A 25029-nucleotide genomic window follows, 5' to 3' on the forward strand; every position below is an offset into this window, starting at 1 on the left:
TGAGTGCTGAGATTAAAGGCATGTGCCACCACACCCAGCCTAGCTCAGGTTTCTTTTCTTTTCTTTTTTTAAAAAAATATTTTTATTTATCATGTATACAGTGCACATCAGATCACATTATAGATGGTTGTGAGCCACCATGTGGTTGTTGGGAATTGAACTCAGGACCTCTGGAAGAGCAGTCTGTGCTCTTAACCTCTGCACCATCTTCTCCAGCCCCCTGGCTCAGGTTTCTTAAGTTATAAAATTAATACTTTGCCTTAGCTTGGGTTCTTTCCAAAATAGATTAGGCAAGGCAAGGATCGAACACTGGCTCTTGGTTTGCTCCAGTAAGGAAATCAGGCAACGGCCCCAGGATGATGAGGCACAAAGCAGGGTCGTGCTGTGCCCCACTCTCCCCTGCTTCCTAAACCAACACTGAACTTAGCTGAGCCACACATTTCACTGGACATATGGGCCATCCCTGGCCAGGCTGGGCAGATAAATGCTTTGGCATCTCCCAAAAGGTGGCTCCTCTCTATAGATCCTTCTGCAGTTGCACAAGGTGATGGATGATGTCCCAGGGTGTGGTGTGAAGGCTAAAGGAAGCCAGAAACTCCTAGGGTACAGTTATACTGACTGCATATTGGAGGACACACCTGACTTCCCCAGGGCCACAATGCCAAACAGACCAATGGAGGCACATGAGGGATTCTGACACACCCCGGATGCTGGTCTGCCTTCTCTCACAGATGTCATTTGTCTCTGAACTGTGTGGATTGATATGCTTTGTGTGAGTGTATGTGTGTGTGTGTGTGTGTGTGTGTGTGTGTGTGTGTGTGTGTGTGTGTGTATACATGTGAAGGACTGCTTATAGAAGTAAATATATTTTCATGTTTCAGTGTCTTTAACTTTAGTATCTGTTAGGTCTCAGGTTGTCCAAATACCCAGAAATGGCCTCAACCTAGACTATAGGAGGATTTTTGTTAGTTAGATAAAAGCCAGAATTTCTCAGGTTCTTGTGAATCTTGTTCCCATCTGCAGACTGGACAGGGACAGGGCTAGGTAAGCAGGAGGGTGAGAGAGGAGAGTGGAGCTAATGAGATAGCAAGGAACAGAGACCAGAGCACAGGAGAGCAAGAAAGCAGCGAGAGATAGAGAGTTAGAGAATAAGAGAGAATAAGTAGGAGTAAGAAATAGATGGGTAGATAGATGGATGGATGGATGGATGGATGGATAGATGGATGGATAGATGAATGAATGGATACCTGATGGATGGATGGATACATGATGGATGGATGGATAGATGGATAGATGGATGGATAGATGGATGGATGGATACCTGATGGATGGATGGATACATGTTGGATGGATGGATAGATGGATAGATGGATGGATAGATGGATGGATGGATGGATGGATAGATGGATGGATAGATGGGTAGATGATGGATGGATGGATGGATACATGATGGATGGATGGATAGATGGATGGATGGATAGATGGATGGATGGATAGATGGATGGATGGATAGATGGATGGATAGATGGATGGATGGATAGATAGATAGATAGATAGATAGAAAGAAAGAAAGAAAGAATAACAGGGACAGGGAAAACACCTTGCAGTTATAAAGAGAATAAATGAGTATCTGGGAGGCCGGAAGCCTGGGGAGGTGAGAAGCCAGCATGCTAGGGTGGAGGTACCTGTGATGCCGAGGGAGCCTGGAGGCCAGCATGGGCTTTGATAGGCAGCTGTAGGTGTATGTCAGTGGAGACATATCCCTCTGCCAGAGGTAAGGGGCCGACTCCTTTTTGCAGATGGGGATTGGTTTTTGCAAGTTTCCTGAGGAATACTGGCTTTTATCTCGACAGCAGAATCTAGGCTGTGGCTCCCACTGACCCTGACAGGCATGGCTTTTGTGACTGCAGATTATTCACTTTGACTGATTTTATTTATGTGGATGGAGATGCCTGTATCGCGCTTTATGGATACGACTCTTTGTCTCAGGTTTAAGACCTTTTGCTGTCTAGGGCTTGGGAGAACAGAGTTATATTTTATATCTAAACCCTTTCTTGATTTGCCTTTCCAAGGAGACCTGTTTACAGGAATCAGTTCATCTTCATTTGTGCAAGATTCCACTGTTGTAAAATGAAAATTAAAAGTCTTTGGTGGGGGTGGGGTGGGGCTACGTAGGCAGCGAGAAGACTCAGTGAGTAAAGGTACTTACCGCTAAACACGACAACTTAATTTCAGTACCCAGAACCCACATGCTAGAAGGAAAGAACTGACATCCTCAGGTTATCCTCTGAGCTTTACGTGTGCACCCACACAATAAATACATACATGTAAATGAAAAACCCGTGAAGCCTCAGGGCTCCTTCAGTTCTGAGCAAACTGGGCCGACGTCTCTATCATTGACGAGCCATTGATTTTTTTGGATGAGCTCTGAGATTGAGGCAGAGTTTCACATTTTCCTGAATGGACAACACATGATCCTTGCCCTCCTTACTATCCCCAGGCAGCACACGGCTCAGCTGCCTTGTGCATGGCTCTGTTTGGTCTTATGCATTTTTTGGTCTACCCATTTCTCTAGCAGTAGTGTTTACAGGAAGGCTGGACATCCCATTGCTGTTCCTTAAGACTGTCTTGGTTCTTCCTGCACCATTATTTTTTATTTTATTTTATTTTTGAGGCAAGGTCTCTCAATTATGTAGTTCTGGCTGTCTGGGAACTCACTACATAGATCAGGCTGGCCTTGAACTCATAGAAACGCCCCCTGGTTCTGCCTCCCAAGTTCTGGGATTAAAGGCATCACGCCTGGCCCTCAGCCTTTATGATTTTAAATAAAGTAAAAACATCAAAACAAAACAAAGCAGAACACGGTGCCAATTTTGAGAAGAGATTTTGCAATTTTGATTGGCTTCACATTTGAATCTGTAAATACTTGAGGAAGAATTGATAGACTCACACTTCTAATCCATGAACATGGTATCGCTTTACTGAGCTGGGATGCCTTCATACATTTTATTAGTTTTCCCACAAAGAGATTATACCTTTTGCTAGGTTTATTATTGGGATGCTTTTGTAAATCATATTTTAAGTACATTATTTTATAAATATTAGTGTTTTACATGTATGCATAAATGCATAATTGATTTCTGCACATTGCCTTAGTGCCTTCTACATTAAATTCATTGAATATTACTTGTGGATATTGAAGCATTTGTTCTATTCTTTCCAATTCTTATGCCATTTGTCTCCTTTTCTGGCCTCACTGTGCTGATAAGAACTTCTAATCCAAATAAAATGTAAGTGTGAAGTGATCCTCACCTTGCTTTTAACCTAGAATACAAATATTTCATCATTTAACCAATAAATATACTGGACCTTTTTTTTCTCCATTTTTCATATACAGACCAAAAATATTTTTAAAATTATATTTTAGTGTTTGTGTTTTCTTAGGTACAGTCTGGATAATTTCTTTCAAGTCTTTTTCCAATTCACTAATCCTTTCCTTGACTGTTTCTAATAATCTATCTCCCTTATAGTTTAATGTTTTTTTTTTTTTTTGAGAAAGGTAATGGAGAATACCTATCTAATCATGTGTGTATGTGTGTGTGTGTGTGTGTGTGTGTGTGTGTGTGTGTGTACACAACACATATGTGTGTGTGTCTGAGTAGTCTAGAAGAGGGTGTTGGGTACATTGGAGCTAGAGTTACTAGAGGTTGTGAGCCACCCAGTGTGGGTGCTGAGAACTGAACATGGGTCCTCTGGAAGAACAGTATGTGCTCTTATGCTGAGCCATTTCTCCAGTCAATAACTCCTTTATTAATTAGTATTTTATAAGTTTTGTGATTATTTTGTTTATTTACTTTACATCTCAATCACAGCTTCCTTTCCCTCCTCTCCTCTCAGTCCCTACCTCTCCCATTCCTTCCTGGATTTTATAGGTTTTAAATATGTGTTTTTAGTTCTACTGACACACAATAGTTGTCCATATACATGGAAGTTTTACTATTCTGATTATTATACTGTTAAATCTATATGCTCAGTCTGCATCTTTAAAATTTGTGAAATTACAAGCTATGGCTTACTGTGCACTGCAGATATTTTGAAGCTTGCGTATTGTTTTTCTAAACTCAGTACATGGATTTCTTTTTTAAATCTGCAATGGAAATGATAGTTTGAGACTGAAGAGTCTGTTTGTTATTTGTTGTTTATGCCTTCTTCAGTCATGGCAAGCTGTATTGTTATGCACTTGACTTTTTTTTTATGGGAGTACCTTTAAAGTTTCAAAATAGGTATAAATATAGGAAAAGTGTGGTTCCCCTGGGTTGGCTCAGTCCCACTTGTGTTTAGCCACTCAGAAGCCAGAAATAGCAGGGGGCATCATCAGAAATGCAGGAAGAAGAGCTGCTGGGGCATCACATGCTCTGGTCACTGGAAGAAGCTAGCCAGTTAGTGCTTAGTCACCATGACAACAGAGAACTACCTGCACTGAGAAAATGTGGCCTGTTAGTGACCTCCACGCATACTAGTCCTGAACGCCATCCTCTCTGACAAATCATATTGGTTTAACTTGTCTTCTCCAAAACTGAACGTTGAAGCTCCACCCCCAGCGTTTCAGAGTGTACTGTGTTTGGAGAGGAAGCCTTTAATGAAAAACTGAGTTGAACTGAGCCCATGAGGCTGAGCCTACACCAACACAAAGGGGAGAACAGACACGTTCCTCAGACACGTGCAGAGGGAAGACCATGGAAACAGAGCTGCCTATAAGCCAAGCTGAATCCTCCTGCCCACACTCTGATTTTGGATTTCCAGCACAAAGGATATAAGGAAATAGAGTCCTGTGTTTCAGGCTGAAATTTTTGGCATTTTTTCTGTAGTGGCCTCAGCAACTGAGTACAATGGTTTCCACAAAGCCAGTGCTATCTACAGGATGGGAGGGTTCTCCTGGGAAAGAGATTTAGCAGAAGGTATGGAGGGCACAGGAGCAACAGAGAAGGCCCTGTGGTACTTCCAGAGAGGACTGCATCACTGACAGCCTTTCCGCCTGAAAGCAATGAATGTGTGTTTGGATTGAGTGTCACAACTATGGCATCTTTCCAGTGTCGTGTGCTGTCCTGCAACTCACTTTGTCTGTGATGGGACTTTTCAGGCTTGTTACCACACAGGGTCATAAGAGTTGTGCTAAGAACAGTCCTATTGTGTCACATATTTCAGATGATCTTCTCTTCACGTGATCTTCTCTGGGAGTTTTACTGTCTTTGGCTTCTCAAAGAGATTTATGGAAAAGGTTATTCCAATCAAATGCCATCAATATTGACAGAACGATCAGACATCTTTACAATTCAAGAAACCATGCCTCATCTTCCGACGTAACACTAGGTCATTTTTACAAAGGCTATGCCTTGCCTTGTGGCCATGCTGGCCTTGCGTGTCACCCTGTCCCAGTAGTTGTAGATAGTAGCCAAAAGATTGTCATCCTTACAGCTTAGCAAGGCTCTGGGGAGTGCTGAACGGATTATAGCCTCAGAATTTAGTAGCTGCTTTTGACTTCAGCAAACAGGTCCAACAACAAAGTGGGGCACCTATGCTTCCAGGTTAACAGGAAACCCACATATCCTAGTTGGTTTTTTTTTTTAAACGTCAATTTGCCACCAATTAGAATCACCTGAGTAGGAAGCCTTACCTGAAGAACTGTGCCGAAGGTGTTGATTGACGTGGAAGCGCCTCCCCGCTCCCCGATTGTGAACGGCGCCTTCAGGTAGCAGAGTAGATTTAAGAAGGATATTTCAGAAAGATGATCATCTCACCTTGTGCATGCTTGGCCTTCTCTCTTGCTGCAGAGTTGATCTGCCCCATTGTTGCCACCACTGCCAAATCCTTGGCTGACGGCCGACTCAGCATTTCCAAGCCTTCATCGTGGTACACGCGCTAGCAGTTCTCCACGTTCTTTTCAGGCCTCCATCATCTGCACTGCTCTGAGACCATCCCCTTCTAAGCTTCCACACTTCACTAAGCTCCAGGCACCCGACAGCTTTTCTAGCTCAGACTTCTGAAGTTCTTCTGTGAGCCTCCAAAAAAAAAAATGCGTGGTGGCCAGGCTGCCACGACACTACCCCACTCCTGGTACCGACTTCTTTTTACTGCTGTAATAGAACATCAGTGGCCAGAAGCAACTTCTGGAGGAAGGGTTTCATTTCATAGTTCGTAATCCAGGGAAACTGGGACAGGAACTTAAGGCAGGAATCTGGAGGCAGGAGCTGATGCAGAGGCCGCGGGGCGGTGCTGCTTACTGGCTTGCTGTGCCCTCCCACATCAATCATCAACCAAGAAAACGTACCCATAGGCTAATCTGATGGGGCAGGTTTGTCAATCAAGGGCCTCTCTTGTAAAATTACTCTAGTTTGTGTCATGTTGACGTGAAACTAGCCAGCACACCTCATATCTTCTCATGGCTGCTTATTACTTGAATACATGTGATGGTTCAGTTACTCATACCAAGGGGGGTTCTTATGAAGCAGCTACATTCTCCCATGGCAGGCAAAGTGACCCTCAAAACAATAGCTACCACTGGTTATCTTCCTCAAGGCTTCAGGGAAAATGCCTTGTCTCCAGGGACCTGTGGGCGGACCCAGCCTACAGGAGCACCTGGATAGAGTGTGTTGAGGTCACTCGGCTGCCCCAGCTGCCTAGTTCCCGCCTGGGTAACTCCAAAACCCATCTCCATGTCCACTGTGCATAGGAAGGGAAACTTTATTTTGGTGGATGGGTCTTTTTCTCATCAGGGTCCCTATGTTTTTCTCATACCTCTCCATCTTTCTTTTAACATTTTATTCATTCATTCATTCATTCATTCATTCATTTGTTCGTTCATTCATTCATTCATTCACTTTATAGCCTGGTCATAGCCCCATCCCTCCCACCCTACCTCTCACTCCCCGCTCCCCTATTCCTCAGAAAAGGGAACCCCACTTCCAATCCACCCTAGCTCATCAAGTTGCATCAGGACTGAGCGCTTTCTCTTCCCCTGTGGCCTGGCAAGGCAGTCCCACCAGGAGGAAGTGATCAAAAGGCTGGCAACAGAGTCCATGTCAGAGACAGCCCCCACTCCCCTTCCTAGAGGACCCATAACAAGCTTGAGCTGCTCATTGGCTACATATGTGTAGGGGGCCTAGGTCCACTCCATGCATGGTCCCTGGGTGATGCTTCGATCTCAGCACGCCCCTCAGAGCCCTGGTTAGTTGGCTCTGCTGGTCTTCTTGTGGAGCTCCTGTCACTTCCAGGTCCTTTCTCCCCACCCTACTTTTCTACAGCTCTCCCCATGCACCGCCCAATGTTTGCCTGTGAGTCTCAGCATCTGTTCCGAAGTGCTGCTGGGTGGAGCCCCTCAGAGGACAACTCTGTTAGGCTCCTGTCTGCGAGGATAGCAGAGTATTGTTAATAGCCCACTCCATCTTTCAAGGGTGCCATCTTCCCTACCTCTTCTCATCCCGCCTCCCAGCCACATGATGCCAAAGAGGGGTAGGCTAGTTAGTAAGGCTCTCCCATACCCTTCCCATGGAAGATCACTGTTCAAGCCTGGTTCATGCTAGTCTTTGCTTTCTTCTATGTGCGTGTGGTCTATTCAACAGTGGGTGAGACCGCTTTACCACGCTCATCGGACCGGAGAGGAAACCGAGGCATGGTGAAATGACTGCTGCTCTTCATGTTATGCAACGAAGAAGTAGGCAAGCTGGAGCAAGAGCCATGGTCCTCTAAGGCCTACAACACCGTGTTCACACTCAGTGGCACTCATGTGAGGAAGCAGGATGGAATGTTCTGGAAGAGTCTAGACTGTCATCAGCCAGGATGCACACAGCCTGACTGTGGGCTGTCATGGCCGTGGGTGGCCAGGCCACCATTGTTGGCCAGAAGCTCAGGACACAGGGCAGGCACAGGCAGGGAATACGACCAAGGCTGTGTGTGTGTGTGTCCCTCTGCAGGCATTCTCCGGATCCTCAGAGAAGCAGTCTTGAGGACGTCCCCAGTGTTCCTTCCATGTCTGAGTCTTGCTGTGGGGTGTAATTAACACTCCTGACAGCCAACTTAACACATGAGCTGTCTTCATTCAGCTACAACCCACGGGGCTTGGTGACACAGAGACGCTGCCACTGTGGGGGTTGTGGCTTTTGATGCTCTCCATTCAGTCACTCCAGGAGCCTGTCCCCCGTGGGCCCCTCTCTCTGTTCTTTCTCAGACTCCCTTTGTCCTGTCTTGGGGGTGTTTGTGGGGGTCTGTGAATCCCACCAACTGCAGCCTACAGTGCCCCCTGAGCAACTGTGCCAGGTTGCCATGGGCACGGCCCCCCCAGGCGCAGAGAACAAGAGCGCAGCATGGAAGGCTGCTCCCGGGCCCCAGGCTCCAAGCGGCTCATTATGCTGCGTGTTTTGTTTTAAATTACCTTCCGCCGTGAGGGTGTGTTTTATCCCCACTCTAAGTACTGTTGACAGATGTGTTAATTCATGTATTTAAACAGATATTTAGCAACTGGCAGAAGATTCGACTAAAAATAGGTCATCTTTCTGAAGGGCTCTTTTAGCATCGGGCTGGTGCTCAAGGCTGCTGACATGGGACTTGCTGCAGCCATTTTCAGCACGAGGACACATCAGTGGGGGCAGAAGGTCTAAGGGACAGATAGCAAAGAACAAACCCTCTGTATGGGTACATGCCTGACTGAGTGTTTGGCATAGAAGAGAGCCTGGCCTTGAGGTTTTTGCATCTGGAGTCGCTGACCTGGTCTAGTCTGTGGGTACCTGTCTGGTACTAAGAAGAGAGCAGTTCCCTTGTAAGCCTCAGTGTGTATGTGTGTTTAGAGATGTACCTGGCTGGGGCTGGAGAGATGGCTCAGGGGTAAGAGCACTGGCTGCTCCTCCAGAGGACCCGGGTTCAATTCCCAGCACTCACATGGCAGCTCACAACTGTTCGTAACTTCTCTTCCAGGGTATCTGGTAACTTCAGACAGGCATTCATGCAGGCAAGACATAACTGTACATAAAAATAGCAAATAAATGTGAAGGATGAGACTATCCAGGGGACTCAGACTCCCAGGGCCAGCAGTCTTGGGGACAGGGCTCCATCAGAACCAGTTTCTTGTCCAAGCAGCTGTGGCCTGTGGACCTCCAGGATCCTGCTTGACTCCTGTGGTCCGTCAGAGCCACATGTGAGGTCTGTCCTGAGTAGGGACGTGGAAATGGGTCCGTGTTTCTCGTGTACCCCAGGAAAGGTGGAAAAGACCGCAGTTCAAGGAAAGGCATCTTGGAAGGCTCTCTCATCTCTCATGACAATGACCTTGCTCGGGGCTCCTGTATGAGAGTGGCAGAGGCAGGTATGATGCAGGCCCTGTCTGCTTCCAAGCCTCACTTCCATCGGCTCCCTTAAAGGTAACCAGAGGCTCTCACTCCAGTCCTGTCTGTGGAGTGTGGAGGGTGAACAAGGGTTGGGGGGGGCAGGGGGAGGGAAGACCAACGAGGGCAGTGGGCTCAGCCCACATCCTGGGTAGGCAGGAGGAGGGCTAGCTGGTCCAGCAGTTGAAAACGAGAGTAGAGGAAGAAGGACAAAGAAGACATCCTTATTGGAGCTTGGGAAGGGGACGTAAAGGGGACACCTTAACATGAAGGCAGAAACATGCTCGTGGCGGGGGGGCGAGACCTCAACTCAGGGCTGTCCGGTGACCTCAGAGGACAGATGGAGGTGGAGTAGATTTGCTCAGAGGTCCTAGCTGAGGTCTGAGTGGACCAGGTGAGAGTGTCCTGGAGACTGGAGAGTCCTATGGTGGAGGTGAGGTGAGGGGCTGATCCTACTGGATGGGGGTGGCTGGATGGGACACTTGGTATTCAGGCGCGGAGAAGGGTGCTCCTTGACCGCGTTCCCCTTTCCTGTGGTGTCCCACTGTCGCCTAAACTTATTTCATTCCAATCCTGAGATACACCTCAGTCCCCTCTGGCTTCTCTTGCAACACTAGATCACTTGCAACACTAGGTCATTTGTTATGAGACTTTCTGTCCTCACCATTGAGCTCGGGCACAGGTGGGCGGTTGAGGGTGCTTGGCAATATGGTGGGTGCTGGCGTGGATGCTGGCATGGGTGCTGGTGTGGGTGCTGGCGTGGGTGCTAGCATGGGAGCTGGTGTGGGTGCTGGGGTGCTGGCGTGGGTGCTGGCATGGGAGCTGGTGTGGGTGCTGGGGTGCTGGCATGGGTGCTGGCATGGGAGCTGGCGTGGGCACTGGCATAGGCACTGGCCTGGGTGCTGGCATGGGTGCTGGCATGGGTGCTGGCGTGGGTGCTGGCATGGGTGCTGGCATGGGAGCTGGTGTGGGTGCTGGGGTGCTAGCTACCAGTTGAAGAGCAGCGTATCTCATCTCTGCCTTATAAAGGTCACCTTCCTCCTTCAGGCCCTCAGAGTCCTTTCTATGGACTCTCTTTATACCGTCCTGTATACAACAGGACTGAAGGCAAAGCAAGCTTCCTGTCCCTTAACCAAGCTGAATAGTGGCTTGTGAGGCACCATAAGTATTTCCTATTTTCAGCCCACCCTGTGACATCATGCAGAGTCCCAGGACCTGATGTACAGGAGGCCCGGGGGCACAGCTACTCCAGCAGCACACAAGCGGAGCATGCCCAGGGCTCATGGCTGGCCCATCTGTACACGCCGTGGCTACTTACGCCCACTCTCAACCAGCCAGGGGCTCCTGAGGGCCTCAGGCCTCCTGAACACAGAGCGGGGAGGCAGTCACTTCTGGTTTCTCCTTGCTAATTAGGCGCAAGGCTCTAATTTCTTGTGCCTGTCTGCAAACTTCTGTAAAACCCACGCAGGGAGACACGTTGGAAGGCCCTATGCCCTTGTAATTAATTGATATGGCCAATTTCCATTTGGTTGCGTTTATGCTGAGGTCCTTTCTGCCCACCTGGTGGCTCATTGGCCTCATGCAGTCCCAGCCCTCCTAATCTAGGAGCCAGAGCTAATTAAGGCGGAGGCTGGTGCTAGGCAAGTGGTCGGAAGTATAGGGCTGGGCATGGCTTTCATCTCCACACACTGGCTGGTTAGCATGGCCCATGCACGTCCTGACTGTATCCTCCCCCCATCTCTCAGTGCCCCTCTCGCTCTAGAGATGCTTCCTGCAGCTACCAGTTAAACAATGTCACACTCTCAGTTTGCATCCAAGCGCTGGTAGGTGGGACCAGGGGTCAATAGGCATCACTCAGGTATGCTCCTCCCACAGGAAGGCCCTCTCCTCAGTCAGGCTCCCTACCTAGGTAGACCTCCTCCTTAGGTACACACTCTTTGCAGGTAGGCCCCTTTCCTCAGGTGTGTTTCCTCCCCCGGCATGCCCCCAATCCCAAAATACTCCCTCACCAGGCAGGCCCCCTCCCTGATCTTTCTCAGCTGTTTCACGGGTGAGTGACTGGTTAACCCAGGCAATCCCAGGTGTAGTAGAACTTGGTGAAGGTAGCAAGGGTAGCCGGACGTGTCTGTAAGGACTTGTGATGGGGAAAGGATCTGGGCACATCTGTGGGTACAAGCTTCCAAAATAGGAGTGGTATGATTGAAGTCACAACCAGAAGTTGGTCTGCTGGGGCCACTGCAGAGAGGTCCCACGTGCCCACCAGATTATCGCAATGAAGTCTTCGAGGGCTTTACTGGGGGTTCGGCAGTCTGTAAAGTGCTTCTCTGTGTAGTGTCTAGCTCTCCTTACGGGGAGACCCTGGCCCATTCCTGCTCTGCTACCCTCCTGCTGCTGAGGCTGGAGACTGCCCTCTTCCTTCCTGAGGGAGGGGGGCTCACATTTCCAACCCCGTGTTCTCTGCACATGCCAACTGACTGTTTTCCATTCAACACCGAAATTAAAGTGACTTTGTGGGGCTATTTAAGCTACAGATGCATCTAGCATAAGCCATGTTTACGTGGTGACTGGTGACCACTTAATTACATGCTGATTATAGCGGAGCGGCGAGGCGATCACACAGTGAGAGCTGTGTCATTAGCCCTGATTATGCCGTGTCCCAAGCTCATGGAGGCTGCACGGCAGTCACTGTTGAGCCTTCCAAAGGCATCCAGACACCCACAATGCAGGCCGTGATTATCCAGGGCATATGTGAGTATGTCGTAAGGACAGACAGTGTGCAGGTGTGTTTGTGGTAGGGAGCGTGTGTCTGCTATGTGTACGTGTGTGGTATATGTAGTTTGTGTGTGGTGTGTCTGGAATGTGTATGTTTGTGTGGGTTTGTGTGTATGTGCATGTATACATGTGTCATGTGTATGTGAGGAGTGTGTGTGTGTGTGATGTGTGTGAGCCCTAGCACAGGGTGAGTTGTAGTAGAGCCTGTAGGAAGTTGTTATAGGGTACTCACGTGTCTCTTGGCTGCGGGGGGGGGGGGGGAGGGGGGGCAGCCAACTCCTCAGCTCCGGGAACACAAGGTTCCACAATATCTTTAGGTCCAGGGGAGACTTAAAGATCCAAAGCTCAAAGTTTGAGTTTGGTGATCCATGGTTTGGTGTGTTCTGGGCTCTGGGCTTGGCTGCTTTCGTTGTGGAGAAGGCTGTGTGTACTGAGGAAGTGTTCTGTGCTGAAGGAAGTGGGTGAACATACAGGTGGAGTGTATCACAAACCACTTATAAACCCTGAATCCCAGGACTGGGGAAAAGACCTTGGGGGGCTCACGGAAGCTTCCTGGGTGTGGACAGGCGTTCGGGTCTCCAGGGATGAAGAGGATGGAAGTGAGGATGGGAAGGTGTACCATGGGGGTATCCTGGTAACTCTAGACCTGCAGGTCTGTTCCAGTTCCATGAGGTCTCAGCCCCCCTCTCAACTAGGGAGGGCTAGAATTCTCTCCCTGGGGAGAGCTTTGAGCAGGGCCTTATTGCATGCATCTGAAACTGTCCTCATGAAAACACTGAGTTTAGGGGACTGCGTGAGGCACAGAAGAGAGTGCCAGGCCTCAGTGGGTTCAAGTCGGGGAGAATATTGGGGGCAGATGAAGGGTATGGATGGTGCCAAGCAGGGCATATCCAATGACAATGTGAACCAACCATCAGGAAGTGTCCAGATGCAGCTAGGCTAGCCTCTGGTCCCCATGCCATGTTCCTGAGTCCCCTTGGCACTACTCTCTGAACCCCAGGCTGCCTCTAGACTGTGGCTAGAAGGATGGATCACCATTAGAGCTAGGAGCTGCCTGAGGGGCACCCAGCCCAATTGCATGAACTGCGAGTAGAAAGCCTAGGCTAGGGGAACTGGCCGGGAAAGCAACAGAACCTGATTCTGCCTGCGAGAGAACATAGGAGAGGATTTGGAGGAGGGCGGGGGGCTATATTTCAGCTGCAGGAAGACAACACTGCACATAGGACCAGTCGGCATCCCTGCGGCACGGCATGGGCTGGCAGAGCCAGGTGGCAGCTCACTCTCTTCTGCTCCTTCTTTGCCGTCCGTGTTCTTACGTCTGGTTCTAGTATGGACACTGGAACCCAACCAGACACATTTTCCGAGTCTCTCTTCATCACGGGAGGCTTCCACGTTCCTTCCTCGTGGGCCGTCTGTTGTGTATTGTGGCTCCATCCTCTCTGGGTTTCAGCCTTTTTCTTTCTTGTCTCAAGCAATGTTCCAAAGGCCCCGGAGCCTTTGACCTGACCAGACAATGTCCAACCCAACTTCCCAGCCTGGTCTCTCCATCGTAGCCCCCCCCTCCTGGACACACCAGCCACACTGCCCTCTTTTCATTCCACAGAACACCCCACTCTTCCTGTGGTCACAGGGCATGGCACGTGTGCTCTCCCTGGAATGTTCCATCATTTAATTTCTTCCCTTTTCACATTCCAGGGCAGGCACATTTCTTGGGGGGCCCTGAGACAGGTCCCTGGCCCAGGTTGGATCCCTCTTACAACGCTTTTTTCTGGTGGTGCTCATGTACAGGTGCAGTCATTTGGTCACCAGTTGTTGTGTGCTCTGTGCCGTAGGCTCCTAAAGATGCACCGCTGCACTTATCACAAGACCTCATAGGATCTGGCACATAGTAGGCACTCAAGAATACTTACCAACGGTGTAGATGAGCTGACAGGGCTTGCAAGGGGTTGAGTGGGGGAGTGAACAGGGGCGCCTGTCTTTTGTCCCTCCATTCAGCCCCAACCATTGGCGCCTGCCTTGCCTGTTTCCCGGAAATTCTTCCTTCCTAGCTTCTGGCTGTGACCTGATGCTCCCTGTACCACCTGAAGCCATTTTTGCCCCTCAGGGCACTTGTGGCACACGATTATTGGTGGTCTTCTGCGGGCACAGGCAGGGCCTGCCATGATTCTGACACGGGCCACTTCTCTTGAGGAGGGGACCCATGGGCCCAGGTAACACGAGTCCTATGCTGTGTGGATTCAGGTTTCCACCTGTCCTCTTAGGTATCAAGTCTTTGACTTCAGAGTGACTAATTTCTATGACGAAAATCAAAGGCGTGTGTCTGTCCACATGCCCATGGCCTTATTTTTATGTGTCTATGGCCACACGTCTCTCTATGTTACTCAGGGCTGTGCGTCTTCTTATGCGTTATAAGATATATACCCCTCTGCATGCCTGAGGAAGCTGCACGTTCCTCCCTGAGCCTGAGGTCATGTGTCTGCTCCTGTGTCCAATGCTGCATGTCTCTCTATGCACTCAGGACTGTGTGCTCTTTTGTGCATTCAGTGTTACCTGGACTGTATGTCTGCTCGTGTGTCTGAGCCTATGCATCTCCTATGCATCTGGGACTGAGTGTCCATTTGTGTCTGGGAAGCGTGCACTTGGAGCTTCCTCTTGTACTTCTTGCCAAGCTGAGGGGCAGCATCCAGCCCTGGAGGAGTTCCAGAAGGGGCAGCTACAACTTCTAATTTGAACACGGTTCCAGGTGGCCAGGCAGCAGGGAAGGCCAGGGGAGGTTGGGACCTCTGTCATGCCCTTGTGTGTAGGCAACTGTGACAGCACCCTGCAGGGGCTTCAGCCTACCCAGAGCAAATTGAAGTCCCAGAGGACAGTCTGTACTCAAGGTCAACAGGCATCTGTTCAAGCGAGACCAATGACATGGGGCAAGACTAGCTGCACAATGAGCCACCAGTCAACAGTCAGCAATGGGAGAGAGCCTTCTTGTTTTGGAGTGGCCCTTCCACTAGGTGCCACTGATGCCAGGGTCTGCAAGTTGCCACGTGGATGGACTGAAATGAAGTATGGCAGCTGACCAAATAGATCCTAGAAAGCTGGGAAAGGAATCATGGGTGCTGGGCATACTGCTAGGAGAGTTGTGACTGGTTTATGGAAATTCATGTTTCAGAATCTGGCTCTAGTTAGAAGTTACAGGGACCCAGTGAAGGTTTTAGAGCAGGGCAGTGGCATGCCTGAACCAGGGCTGCACACCACAGTCTCTGCTCTTAGTGTTCTGCTGGGACTGTTCTGTGTGCCCAGAAGCCTATTTCTCACATGGGACCACTGATCATCCAGTTTAAAGAGGTCTATTGAACTAGGCCACTCGAGAGCCAGTCCAAAGTGCTACAACTTAAAAATGGAGCGATACGAATCTCCGGGGAGTAATGCACCATTTGTTAGTATTTCCTGTGTTGCTAAATTGAAAGGTATTGAGATTCCCTTTTACCCCAGAGCTTTAAGAGGGGTTGGGTTGAATTCGGGATATTGTGAAGCAGGAACTATCTATGCACCCCGATTTACTGGCTGCTCATCTCTCTACCCCAACCTCTAATCTTGCCATCTACTATGCCTCAGTCACTTTTCCTGAGCCTTCCTCTATTGCTAGTGTCAGGCTAGAAGTAGGCAGTGGTCCAAAGTGGGGCTGTGTGCTGTGTGGCGTAGCTGACTCGCATCACTGCCTGTTCAGGGCAGCAGCAGACAGTGTCATGATATCTCCTCCCGAGATTTCTGGTTCCAGTTACAATTGACCAGGACTCTACTCAGAGCTGCAGACACAGTGCAACAGAACTCAGGATCTTGCCCGTGAGTGTCCTCAGCAGCGTGATTCACAATAGGTCAGACTGTCCACCAGCAGGCACATGAGCAAACACATTGTCGTCCGTGCACACGATACGGTGTGAGTCAACCACAATGGAAGTGAAACACCAGTACCTGCTACCTGTAGGTGAACCTCAGACATTGATGAATGAGGCAAGCCAGTCCCCAAGGCCATGTGCAAGAGTGTTTATTTGTGTGAGAAGCCAAGAACAGAGACAGAAAGTGGTTGAGTGGCTGCTTAGGGTAGGGGTGGGGCGGGGATGCCGTTCATGGGTGGGGCTTTGTCTGATTTAGAAGGCTGTGACTATCAAATCCGACTGAAATGTACACCTTATATGGTAAGCTTTGTGTTGCATGGATTTTGTTGAAAATAAAGGGGCTTCTATGTATGGAGACTGGGCATGAGGAAGGCCACACCCAGGGAAACATCTGCCTCGTGACTGATGATGGAGAGTAGGGTTCTAGGCTGTGTAGGTACTGCGCAAAGTCATGTTGAGAGAATGTATGTGTGTGTTGGTGTAAAAGGTGGTGCCTGGGCCTCCTATCCACAGGCCATGTGGGTCCTATGGGGCCTCTCTTTAGTCTCTGCCTCTGTCTCTCTCCTTTGGTTATTTGAAACAGGGTTTCTCGGTGTAGCCTTGGCTGTCCTGTAACTCGCTCTATAGACCAGGCTGGCTTTGAACTCACAGAGATCTGCCTGCCTCTGTCCCCCAAGTGCTGGGACTAAAGGCATGCACCACCACCTCCCAGCTTCTCCACTCTCTTGATGAGCCTTCCCTGTCTCTTGAGGGAGTCACTCAGGGAGCCAATTGCATGGTTTCCATGTCCAGTACAAGGACTGGAGGCCCAGAGGAGAGCTGGGGTGAGTGTACTGGGAAGTCCACACCCCTGGGGACTCTGTGGGTCTAACACTCTTCCATAAAGCCCACCTATCTTTTCATAGTGGCTCAGAGACTCTCTGTGGAGGAACAGGACTGGCAGTCAAGGGAGGTTTGGACCAAGGGGCCTTTGGGTGCCATGTGTCTTCATGTTTTGTTGTCACCTGGATGTTAAAGTGAGATGTGCTCGTGGCCACGCCCAGGTTTCCTTTTGCCAGCTCTCTCATTCCTTTGCACCCAGCTCTCTCATTCGTTCCTCCTTGTAGCTCTTCTTGCCTAGGCTTCCTTGCCTGTGCCTTCTCTTCTCTCTGCCCTGCCCTCAGGAAGCCATGCAATCTGTGTTGGAGTGGGCTTTGATGATTTTTATAAAAATCTAAAAACACCAATGTCCCATGGAAAATGGCTGTCAGGCCAGAACCAACGTGACTGCCACAGACAGGGATCTACAGGACAAGGATATCATTCACTCCGCTGGTGTTTTCTTTCAGAACAAAAGTAAACACCTAATGTGGCCTTTTCAAAATGTTCTTATGGGGTTCGTGTAAACAAACATGTATGCAGAAGAGATGAACAGGGCCACTGGAATCACTGCCTCCTGTCACCTTCCTGCCCACCCCACCATCATCTGGAACACCTCTGAAGGTCCTAGGTCTCAGGCCCGAGTGACAAAGTCTGTCCAAGAAGACTAACCACACCCTCACTGCCACCCTTTGGAAGTGATAGCTCCAGCGTCCCCTCGCCTTGAAAGGTGGGCAAGATAACAGTGTCTTGTATGGGATATGTTCTTCAGTCCCAAGAACCGGCTGGGTCTCCTTCCTGTCCTTCCTAAGTTCAGATCCCCAGGGCCTGAGCTCAAGGCTTCCCTCTCTCTCTTCCTACCCTAGATTCCTACTACTCTGCACAGGTAGAACCCACTGCCATCTTTACCTCTTTCCTCTTCTGTTGTTTCTTGACCAAGTACTGCTCCCTCTCAGCCCTCACCCTATCCTCCCCATGCTGGAGATACTATCAGGCGTCTCCACCCTCCGCTTCTGATGGTGGACTCAAAACAAACATACAAGGTAGCGTTTGCATCCCTCTTGTCTGTGCCTTTCATAAGCTGGCTTGGCACCACTGTGGGTGGACTGTGCCTTTTGAAATGATCTTCCCACTATAAATAGGTGCTTCTGTGACTAAGGCTGAGAGCAACACTAATTTACAGGCATAAACATTTAGAAAGCAGTTCGGTGGACACAACATGCCCCTCTATCAAAACAGCAGTAGCGGATTCCCCTTCCCCTGTGGACTATCACCTCCCCAGAGCAGACTTGACTAAGTTTACAGTACCAGGCATGAATTCCCTCCTGTACAGTAGGCTTAAGATTCAAGCAGAAAGTGGTTGGTTACCTCATAACAACCATGCCGCTATTATACTGGCATATATATTATCCTGTTGTGTCGACAAGGCTGTTGCCCCCATGGACTCACAGAAGCTTTGATCACCTGCACAAGGTCGACGCAGTCCACATTCCTCCTTGTGGAACCTGGGGGTGAGATTACGGTCCATAGTAACTTTTTAATACACTAAAAAGTTTCTGCTTTAAATAGCTTCTGCAGCTGGAACACTGGCTTAGGGCTTCTCAGCACCCCACCCCTCACCCCAAAAGTTCACATTAGAGAACTAGGATTTTCATCAGAGCAAAGGACTTTTACCCAAAATCCAGGCTCTTGAGTGTAGCTTGGGCCAGGGGCGGGACTTCCTGTGGCATATAGGCTTCAGCACTTTCAACTGCTCTGTCTCACACCTACCTTCCTCGACATGTCAGTTCTGTGGCACCCTCTGCTTCTGAACATGGGGCCAACACCTACAGTGGCAGGAGGGTTCTGGGTACTTTCTGCCTCTGGGCATGAGTCTGGCTCTGTGGTGGCACATGGGTTCTGTGGTCCCCTCTGCCCCTGAGCATGGCTGGCTCTGTGGTGATAAGCTCTTTTGGTCAAAAAATATCAACAGGCCTTGGACCCACTAGACCCTGGTTTCTAGGAGAACGTCTTTCCCCACTGTTCTCATCAATCATGTATTGTTAATAGATTTGTCTGAGTAAAACGCATACTTGGAGTAATTTTAAAAAATACTTTATCTTATTGGTGCAAAATAGTATTTTTGCCAAGTTGTAACCATGGTGAGCAAATGTAATACTTGAAGGAAACTTGTTTCCCTGGCATGCAGTAGACCTATTGTTCACACCTTGTTCTAAAGTATCTTACGGGTGCTGTGTAGAGCATCCTCTCCAGGAATGAGTCATTTCTTAGCAACCACCAAGGCACCATGTGATCAGCTGCCAGCACTGGGGTAGCAGTTTGACGTCACTTCAGCCACAGTTATTCCAGGGACTCAGGTCAACATCACCTCCTGTAACTTCAACACTGATGGGACCTGCAATGGCATGAGGCACGTGGGCAGCAAAGCCCCTTCTCCGCAGCACCCCTCAGTCTTGTCACCTGCCCACTGGCAGGCACCCTTCCAAGGCTTAAGACATGCCTCAGGTTGTCCCTTAGACACACGGACACCCGCTGCCTAAGGCACAGAAGCTGTCTTCCCTCTGCTCTAGGGGAGCCTCCAAAAGCACCTTTGATAAGATCTGCAATTGGGACATCAGGGATATGTGGCTGAAGAGCAAAGTCATCCTTTTCCAGCCACGTCCTTTCCTGTGGTAGCCACCATCCATTCATGGCCTCAGGCTGCCGTGGTCTGTAAGTGAGCTTTTTTTTCCCCTCATAGCTGCTCTCCTGGTGCATCATGGGTGGTAGAATGAACAGCAGTGTCACGAATCCAGTCTCCAGCCATGCTGGAGACAGATGACAGATAGATGACAACTTCAGCAGGCACAGCCACCACTGCTTTGTAGGACTCAGCTTGGGCTGACTGCGTGCTCATAAACACAAACTTAATCATGGGAAGAATAAACAAGAAGGTCCAAGAAAGTAACAGGGGCGGACTGTTAGGAAATAAAAATAGTTTTCATAAAACTGAAAGGAAACGGTAGAAAGTGGGTGCCTGCAACTAGCAACCCAAATGCATCAGCAAGGTAGCTTTTAAGAAAGGACATATGGCTAGCAGGTGGCGGGCGGTGGCGGTGCACACCTTTAATCCCAGCATTTAGGAGGCAGAGGCAGGCGGATCTCTGTGAATTCTAGGCCAGTCTGGTCTATATAGTGAGTTACAGGACATCCAAGGCTACAACACAGAGAAACCCTGTCTCGAAAAACAAAAACTAAACCAAGCCAAGCCAAACCAAACCAAAACAACAGCAAAAAAGCCCCAAACCCAAAAAGCCAAAAGCCAATCCTCCCCCCCCACAAAAAAACAATAAAAAACCAAAAACAGAAAAAAAGAAAGTAAGAAAGAAAGAAAGAAAGAAAAAGCATAATATACTGTATGATCAGAGATTCCTATGTGTGTCTTGAAGTGCTTCCCAGCAAAGCGTCTACACCAGAGGGCCCTCACATGTGCTCGGTCACCACAAACAACCCCAGATAGCACCAGATCCAGAAATGGCCCAAGCCAACCTCTCAAAGAACAAGCAAATGATGTGACAGACGAGCGTACAGGACAGCAAGGGCCGGAGGACATCTGAATGCCCTGAGGGAGAGCCATGGAGAGCAGCCTGCCAGGAAACCAGGCAGGCAGGCCACAAACTGTCGGGCCTTCCACACAGGCGACTCAGGAGCTGGAAGGGCAACCATAGTTGGAAGAGGAGGGCAAATCTGAGACAGCAGCACCTGATATGACAAGATGTGCCCCCAAGAAACGTTTGACCCCCTGAGTTGTACAATGGACCAGTCCCCAGTGTGCCCTTTGCTCTCTCACACAGTCCCGGAAATGAGAGGCTAAGCATGGAGAGGGAGGGGTCTGGTCCAACAGCAGCAGAGCTGGTGGACGACATCTGTGACCTGAGGATGTCGCACAATGCCAAAAGCAAGAGCATGGGCAGCACGTCTCATGCTTCTGCTTGGAGCACACCACACCCATCCTCAGATGGAAAAGATGGAAGAGATGGAGACATTGGCAGAAGGCAGGCCCCCTGCCCCCCAATTTCTAGAACTGCTTTGAAGAGCCAGATCATTAGTGCACCAGGGAGCAGGAGGGGGGAACCCCAGGAGCCAGTTTCCTTTATGTAAAAAGCAGATCAAGGATTTTTTTTTCAATGAGGAAGAGACACCTATGGAAAGAAAAGGACTGTTTGCTGAATGTCTTGGTGGTCCCAAGTTACAAATAGTATTTCCTTTCTAAACCCATGCAAAACCAAAACAAACCACAAGCATCAAGAATTTAAGACCTTGGAACACTAAGCAAAAGGCATAAACAGGACCAGGCCTGGCAGATGGGGAGGGTCTGAATGCCAGAGGGGGAGGGGAGGGAGGGGAGGAGGGAAGAAAGGAGGATGGGGGTGGGGGTGGGGGGGGGGAGTGTATGATGGGGAAGCGCAGAAGTCTCCTTTTGCTCACATTTGTACTCAATAGCATCCTTTACCCACTTGTGGCCTGGAAAAGTCCCTATCATGGCAGTGGGGCCCAGTCACTCTTGCTGGAGCTAGGATCCAGTCTGGCACGTGTATTATGCCTGTCGTTCTGTTTGTACTGCTTAAATTGCCCAGAGTATAGAACACAGTGAGCCCGGTGCCTCGGGCCTGTCATCCCAATGGCTTGAGGGCTGAGGTTGGAGGATCACAGCCCGAGCCTTGCCTGGGCTGCAGAAAGCGTTCACAATGGGCATGGTTAACTCAGTGAGGCCCAGTGACAAAACAAAACAACAAAGTAAATAAAGGATTGGGGGTTTCAGCTCAGTGGCTGAGAATTTGCCTAGCTTGTGTGAAGCTTTTGGCTCAGCACCCAGTGCTGCAATAATAACAAGTACACACACACACACACACACACACACACACACACACACACAGACACACACACACAAATACACACACACAGACACACAGAGACACACACAGACACACGCACACATACACACACAGACACACACACAGACACACACATCCAGACACACACACACATACACACACAGACACATACACACAGACACACACACATATACACACACAGACACACACACATACACACACACAGACACACACACACACACAGACACACACACACCCAGACATACACACACACACACACCATTTACTAAACCACAGAGAATCTCCACAGAATCCTTGTCACTTACCATGAGAAAAGCTCAGAGATAGGGACAAGCTAGGCCTCAACTCCACCTAAGGACAATAACCTGCAGCTGGGCCTAGGACATACAGAGGACCTGTTCTTTTGGGGTGCGGACCCATGCATGGCCTGTGGCTGAGGCTCACAGAGAGTTGGCTACAACACAGCTCTTGTAGTGGCTAGGCCAGGGCCTTTCGGCTTGCTCCTTTTCTTTCCTGAAGACAGGGGCTTTCTGCCAGCGCTGCCAAAAGAAAGGATGCGGAGGCTCTGGTGTCTGTAGCAAGGTGTGGCAGACAAGGGAAGTGTTATTTCAGGAACTTTCAAGAAGGGGGTTACTTATGAAACATCAGCTACCATATGCTTTCCCATGCTGGCTCACGGGGTAGTGATTCGTATAATTACCTGGGTTTAGAAATCCCTTCCTGCAAAGAAATAGACATGCCCCCCACGGAGCCCGGCAGCAGGCCTTCCTCTCTACTAATAAATGCGTTCTTTTTACCGTCCAGTGCCTGGGATCCTTCTTGGCGTCTGAGATGGAGAGGTCACTGTGTTCAACCCCTGATTGCCCCTGACCCTCCATCAAGGCTGTGCTCCGTCCTGTGTCTTGTGTGAGCTCCTGCATGGAGCACTTTTGGCTCTTGGTCCTCAGCCACATAGTTATCATGAGTCCCCAAAGCCACCAGCACCAGAGTGTGGGTGGGAAGGATGTCAGAACTAGGCAACTCGGAATGGTTAGTTGACTAGTGCTTGGCCCTTCGCCCAGGGCTGGGGCTTTACTTTCTTTCTGCAGTTAGAATGTCCTCTGTGAGTTAGAGTTCTCAAAAGGCATTTCCTTACCCTATAACCTGGTGGCTGTGTTCCCAAAAGAGCAGAGTGTGTGCTTGGGGGCTCATGAGTACTTGGGGACACACTCACGCATGCGGGTGACGGGGTGGAGTGGACTCTGAGTCGGCCCACGGCGTTTTGTCTTCGGTGGGGCCGAACGTTCTGCCTTAGAGGTAGTATGTAAGGTGCAGGCCACGACCAGCAGAGGAACCCAAAGCATTCACTCACGCACACACACAGGTTTGTGCACTGTGGCACAACTGTGCATATATGTGCATGCCCACAGGAGCAGAGACGCTTCGTTCCTGGCTGACATGTTCCCTGAGAGCAGCTTGTGTGTAACCTGTGCTGTGCACACCTGCTGCGAAGTCCCTCAGACTTTGGCTGTGACGCCCAGATCTGTGCAGTTACGTAGAGCCTTTCTCTGCTTTTGCAGCTTTTTTTTTTTTTTAACAGAAACGCAACTTGCCTTCTCTAGCTGGCCAGCTTCTCAGGGGCGGCCCCAGTGAGTTCAGAATCTCCCACAAATGAAATCATCAGGACCAGGAACACTGTAGCCATTGCAAGAACGAGAGTGTGACACATAGCATAAGGAGGAGGGGACTTGAGGAGAGGAGGGGTTGACCTTTTGCCATGTGTATGCAGCAAGTGCTCAGTAGAGAGCGGTTGGCCTTTTTCCACTCAGGGGTCGTCTAAATGCCTCTGAGAAGCATGGAGGATTTTTAACCCTCTCTCAGAGGAAGGGGCCAGCATATGGCCAACTAAGGACGAGCTGCTCATTTGACTGCCCATAAGCCTGGCCCTGGCTAGTCAGCAGGTGTGGGGTCAGATGTAGAAAGATACAGCACTCGCTCCAGCAGCTACAGCAAAGCCTGTGTCCCTGCTCTGTCCTCAAAGACTTCTAGGGCTTGGCTCCAGCCCATGGAATGAGGTTCTGGGGTGTTGGTTTCCTCTTAAGACTAGGAAACTGAAACACACACATACACACACTCTCTCTCTCTCTCTCTCTCTCTCTCTCTCTCTCTCTCTCTCTCTCTCTCTGTCTCTCTCTCTGTCTCTCTCTCTCTCCCTCTCCCTCTCTCTCCCTCTCTGTCTCACACACACACACACACACACACACACACACACACACACACACACATGCACACACGCATACACTACAGGGAAAAATGACCCATGCCTTTTAGGTACATTTACTTAAAATCCACGATATATGAGAGGAAGCTCTTTCAGCCAGCACGCTGTCACAGCACAACCACCACGACACCAAGCACAGCTTGGCCAGTGGCTGCAGTAGTCACACACTTACTTATCTACCTGCTTGCTTGTCATTACATCCATTTGTCCCCCTGAGTGAAGCCCCATGAAGGAAGCAGTTGCCCACCAAACCCTTTCTGAGAGCCATCACATGTGTCATCTGTTTGGTTCTGAGGATCTAAGATGCCCAGATTTGGTGAGGGACTCACTGTTTCCTGCAGGAATTGGACAAGCACGCAAATAACCCCAGTATAATGAGATAAGGACACAGATGGCTCCAAGTTAGGTTTAGGGTTAGGCATAATTAGGGTAGCAGATGGGAAATTCAAGTTAAAAATTCAGTAAAATTTTAATTAAGAGATTATGTGTTTCCACCCTGAGAACTTACAAAGATGAGCTCAAACAAGTCTCACATGCCTGCCACCCCCACTTCTCAACAAGCACAGACCCGAACGCAATCTGTTTTGAGCTGAGGGGCGTCACCCACCCTGGAATCGGTGGTCTTGCTTCACCATGCACATCTCACAGCCTGGGGAGGTTGACCCTGCCATCGCTCTTTATCTGTGAGTCCGAGGAGGTCAGCAAACATAAGCATGGGGAGTGAAGAGAAGGAAGACAATGGAGGGACAAGCACTAGCCAGTGTGACCCTGGGCCATGGCCAACTGAGTCCTTTTCCTCTGGTTCCTAGGTGGTCCCAAGTCAGTCCCCATGCATTGCAGTAGGACTGAATTCTTCCTGGATGCGCCAGAGTGGCCTGCTCTGCCTTTGCTCCTGTGATCCGCCCTTATCTATGGCCAGGAAACACTCTTTACTAGGAGGGGGGGCTATCTAAGGGCTGAATTCCAGGGTTCTGTGGGTTCTC

Source organism: Acomys minous (genome assembly GCF_964271855.1).
Source record: "Acomys minous genome assembly, chromosome: 4".
NCBI lineage: Eukaryota > Metazoa > Chordata > Mammalia > Rodentia > Muridae > Acomys > Acomys minous.